Consider the following 6000-nt stretch of genomic DNA (forward strand, 5'->3'; position numbering starts at 1 on the left):
GGGGGGTAGTATTTTGGCGGGGGGGGGGGGGTGTTTTGTTTTGTTTTTCTTATTATTGTTGTTTTGTTTTTATCACTGGAGACTTTTACTGTAGGCAGCTCAGGGCTGCCACACCAGTTTTGTAAATCATTCTGAGACCCAAAAGCCTCAGGAATGGATGCAGGGACCAGGAGTGAAAATCCAAATGAGCACAAGGGCTGAATGAGGACTGTGGCAAATTGGTGAGCCATGCCTTTGAACATGAGCATCTCATCTCCAGCAAACGGCTGCCGTGTGACAGTAACAGCTCACTATTGCTAACTTTAACTTTTTTAAAAGCCCAAATCCTGAATTTTATGCCAAATCTCCCCTTTTGGAACTGTCAAACAACTCATTCAGGTTTGTTTGTCTTTTTGTAAACAGAGCATAGGCCCACTGAAACTATATCTACTTTATACTTTGGGCTCAAGCTCCCCAAATTTGTATTCTCTGATTTCAAGGAAATGTACAGGAGTATAAGTAAAAGAACACTTTTTAAGTGGTATTAAATGGCAGGGCTGCGAGGGGAGCAGAGTGATGGGGCATAAATGTAACGTTTTCAGAGAGTCAGTGACTTGTGTCCCTTTAGAAGGCAACTTGTACCTTTCTCTGTCCATCCTTTATGAGTTTTCTGCTCACAACTTACGCCAATTAGAATATTATCCCTACCGTCCCTAGCTAATACTAGGAATCTGATTGTAGCATGAATTTATCTCTTTTTGAATGTAATTGTTTTAGTTAGTAGCTCCAGGCTGGTGGGACAATCTGGCTGTGCCATCTGCCAGCCCATGGTGGGGTGGACTGACCTAGCTGCCAAGGCAGACCCGCCCATTTCCCTCCTTGCTTACCATTCCATTTGCATCTCTCCTAAACCATTCTCCTGGAGAGGATGACCCACCCACAGATTCCCAGAGGGAGCTGATGCTATTTCTTGGGCTACCAAAGGCCATATGTTTACTAACGCAAATAAGAAATGTAAGGCTTTCTCTTGATTTCTCCCCCTGTTATATCTACCCCTTTTAAGCTAGAATGAAAACATCCAGTGACGAAGTTTGCTTGTCTTAACCATACCTTAAATAAAGCCAATCAAATACCTTCTGGTATTTTTAGAATGAAGAATCTAATTTTTGGTCATTCTACATTCTACCTTACTTGTTTAGGTTTGCAAAGACTTAAAGAGTAAGATGATACTCTAAAAAACATGTTTGGAAAAATTGGTCTTTTCCTTCTCATGAAACCTTAGTTCACATTCCATTTTAAAATTATATATTAAAATACATATAAAAGATATATTTAATAGAAAGTATTTATATAATAAATTAAATACATAACACTGTGTGTTAAATATATCTTCAAATCTTATTTTAAGTCATCCATAGTCTTCTTATCCAGAAATACCCCTATATAACATTTTTTATCGATTTCCATCACTTTTTTATTTTTCATCTTTTGATATAGTAGTGATAATATAATGTGTAACCACCCTTTATGCAGTTTGCTTTCCTCCCTTTCATTATATTAATAATTTGTAATATTGATGCTATTGTATATTATACAATTATATTAATATTAATACATTAATACTATATTGTGAGCAGTTTTCCCTTGTCGATAAACTTCATAAACATTTTTGTTGTTTCATCCCATGTGTCAACATCTATTAACCATTCCTCTCTCATGGAACATTGGGAAGGTTTCTACTTTTGGGTCTTAATAAATAATAAACATATTTACATTTGTTATTACTGCATGAGAAGAGAATCCTACAAGTAAAATTATTACATCAAAGAGTGTAAACACTTTTAAGACCCTTTGATGAATATTTCCAAAGTGTTTTTCAAAATGGTTATGCCTGCCAATTTACACTGTAACTAGCAGTAAATGAGAGAGCCTGCCTCAGGGAACCCTTGCTAATGTGACAGGTGATTTTTTTTATTTGCATTTCTTTGATTGCTATTGTGAGGTGCATTCACTTTAATTGTGGTAAAAAATGTGTTAAACAAGAGCTGCCCTGGACAAATTTAGAGTACTGTAGAGTATTGTTAACTCTAAACACAGCTTGTCCAGCAGATCTGCATGAACTTTTTCAGCTTGCGCTATTGAAACTTCACGCTCATTGAAGAGCAACTCCTCATTCTCCCTCCTCACAGCCCCTGGTGATGACCATTGCACTTTTTCTGAGTCTGATGATTTTAGATATGTCAAAGAAGTGACGTCAAAGAAGTGGGATCATGCATTGTTTCTCTTTCAGTGACTGGCTTATTTTTTAGCAAGTCTTCCAGGTTTACCAATGACATAGCATTTAACAGGATTTCCTTCTTTTTAGAGATGAATACTATTCATTGTGTGTCTGTGCTAATTTTTTTAAATTTTAATTACTTATTTATTTGAGAGAGAGAGAGAGAGAGAAGGAGCCAAAGAAGGGGTGTGAGGGGAAGGGGCAGAGGCAGAGGGAGAAGCAGGCTCCCTGCTCAGCTCCATCCCAGGACCCTGCGATGGATCTTGACCTGAGCCAAAGGCAGACGCTTAACTGACTAAGCCACCCAGGTATCCCAGTGCTACATTTTTTTAATGGATTCATCTCTGGGTGGACATTCAGGTTGTCTTCACTACTTGGCTATTGTAAATAATGCTGCAGTGACAAGGGAAGTGCAACTCACTTCAAGATCCTGATTTCCATTATTTTGAGTCAATACCTGGAAGTCGGACTGCTGGATCATATGGTAGTTCTATTTTTAGGCTTTTGAGGAAACTCTATTTTATTTTCCATAATGGCAGCACCAATTTCTATTCATGTTAGCAGAGCACAACTGTTCCCATCTCTCTCTATTCTCCTCAACATTTGCTATTTTCTGGGGGTTTTTGGATAATGAATATCCTAATCCTAACAGGTGTGAGATATCACATTGTGGTTTTGATGTGCATTTTCTTAGTAATTAGTGATGTTGAATATCTTTTCATATATCGATTGTATTTGTTTATCTTCTTTGGAGAAATGTCTATTCAGTTCCTTTGCCCACTTATAAATTGGGTTCTTTCTTTCTTTCTTTCCTTTTTTTTTTTTTTTTTTTTGCCATTGAGTTAAAGGAGTTTGTATGTTTTTCACATATTAACTTCTTATTCGATACATGGTTTGCAAATATTTTCTCCCACTCTATAGGTTGCCTTTTCACAGTGTTGATTATTTCCTTTGCTGTGCAACAGCTTTTTCATTTGATGTCGTCCCATCTGTCTATTTTTGCTTTTGCTGCTTGTGCTTTTTGGTGTCAAATCCAAGAAATCATTGCCAGGACCAATATCTTAAAACATTTCCCCTTTGTTTTCTTCTAGGATTTTTACAGTTGCAGGTCTCAAGCTCAAGTCTTTGATCCATTTTGAGTTGATTTTTTTGTATGGTGCAAGGTAAGAGTCCAATCTCATTCTTTTCCATGTGGATATCTAGTTTTACCAGCATCGTTGAATGAAAAGGCTATCCTTTCCCATTGTGTATTCTTAGCACCCTTGTTAAAGGCCAGTTGGCCATATTTGTGTAGGCTTGTTTCTGGACTCTGTTCCATTGGTCTGTATGTCTATTTTTATGCCAGTATCATACTGCCTTGATTACTGTAGCTTTGTAATATGTTTTGAAATCACGAAGTTTGAGACCTGCAGCTTGTTCTTTTTAAGATTGTTTTGGTTATTTGGGATTCTTTGTGATTCCATATGAATTTAAAAATATTTTTCTATTCTGCAAAAAATGCCATTGATATTTTGATAGATTGTTTTGTGTAATATGGACATTTTAACAATATTAAGTCTTCTAATCCATGAACAGGAGCTGTCTTTCCATTTATTTGTGTCTTCTCTCATTTCTTTCATTAATTTTTTCTAGTTTTTAGTGTAAAACTCTTGTCTCCTTGGTTATGTTTATTCCTAAGTATTTTATTCCTGCTAATGTTATTGTAAATGGCATTGTTTTCTCAGTGTCCTTTTCAGATAGTTCACTGTTGGTACATAGAAACACACCTAATTTTGGTATGCTGATTTTGTATCCTGCGATTTGACTGAATTCTTTTATTACTTTCAACGGCTTTTTTTTTTTTTTGGTAGAATTTTTATGTATCTACATATAAAATCATGTCACCTGTGAACAGAGATAATTTTACTTCTTTTCCAACTTGGACCTTTTATTTCTTTTTCTTGTCTAATTACTCTGGCTAGAACTTGCATTACTATATCAACTAGAAGTGGCAAGAGTGGGCATCCTTGTCTTGTTCCTGATCTTATAGGAAGAACTTTTCATTTTTCACCATAGAGTATGATGTTAACTGTAAGCGTTTCAAATCTGATCTTACTTATGTTGAGGTAATTTCCTTTTATTCTTGGTTTTGAGGTATATATTTTTTTAATCAAGAAAAGGTATTGAATTTTGTCAAATGCTTTTTCTGCATCTGTTGAGAGCATCATGAGATTTTTATCCTTTGTTCTGCTAATATAGTGTGGAACCATTCTTGTATACCAGGAATAGATCTCACTTGGTTATGGTGTATGATCCTTTCAATGTGCTATTGCATTCAGCTTGCTAGTATTTTCTTGGGGATTTTTTCATCTATATTCATCAGGGACATTGGCCTGTAGTTTTTCTGTAGTGTCTTTTCCTAGCTTTGGTATCAGGGTAATACTGGCCTCATAAAATGAGTTTGGAATTAGGACAATGATATTTCTTCTTGTTCAATTTTTTTGGAAGAGTTTGAGAAGAATTGGTATTAATTCTTTAAATGTTTAGTGAAATTCACCAGTGAATTCATCTTCCTGGAATTTTCTTTGTTAGAAGTTCATTCTCCTTACTCTCTTTGTTCTGTTCAGATTTTATATTTCTTCACAATTCAATCTTGGTAAGTTACATGTTTCTACAAATTTGTCTGTTTCTTTTAGGTTATCTTATTTGTTGGTGCAGAATTATTGCTAGGACTCTCATAATCTTTTTTATTTCTGAAGAAGTGATAATAATGTCCCCCCTTTTATTTCTGATTTTATTTGAGTCTTTCTCTTTTTTTCTTAGATAGTCTAGCTAAAACCTTGTCAATTTCATTGATATTTTTAAAAAAACAACTCTCAGTTTTGTTGTCTTTTTCTATTTTCTTTCTTTCTTTTTTTTTTTTTTTTTTTTTCTGCTCTAATCTTTCTTGCCTTCCTCTGACTAACTTTCGGCTTTGATTGTTCTTTGTTTTCTAGTTCCTGGAGGTGTAGAATCAGGTTGTTTATTTCAGATTCTATGTCTTTTTTAATGTAAGCATTTATCATTATAAAGTTCCCTTTTAGTACTATTTTTGCTACATTCTGTAAGTATTGGTATGTGGCACTGTTATTTTAATTTGTCTCAATATATTTTGTAATTTCCCTTTTGATTTCTTTTTTGCCCCATTGACTGTTCAGGAATATAAATATAAATATTTGTGAATTTCCTAATTTTCCTTGCTATTGATTTCTAGTTTTATTCCCCTGTGGTCAGAAAAGATGTGAGTATGATTTTATTCTCCTTAAATTTGTTAAGATTTGTTTTGTTATCTAACATGTGATCTAAACTGTAGAATCTTCCATTTGTACTTGAGAAAAACGTGCATTCTGCTGCTGTCGGGTGGAGGTCGTCACTTTTTAAACAGCCACGTGGTTGGGTCATATTTAGCTTGTGGTCAATAAAATTTTAGCTTTTTGTCAGGGGAACTGGTTTTAAACAGGATGCATCTCACCAGTTCCTGTAGAACTGAATTACTGACTCCAAGCGAAATGTTGAATATTTACTCCTGTTACGTTTCCAATTCGCTAGGTTTAGACAATCCAATGGGTTCTTGCTTTCTCATTCTTTTAAAGAGGCTTTAATTACTGTAATAAGTAATACATGCAAGTAGTAAACAATCTAAATAATACAAAAGAGTGAAAAAATGTTTTAATCCTATTTCATCCTGCCATCCTTCTCCCTAGTGGGAACCACTGTTATCAATT

This window comes from Mustela nivalis (assembly GCF_964662115.1).
Source record: "Mustela nivalis genome assembly, chromosome: 6".
NCBI classification, from domain to species: domain Eukaryota; kingdom Metazoa; phylum Chordata; class Mammalia; order Carnivora; family Mustelidae; genus Mustela; species Mustela nivalis.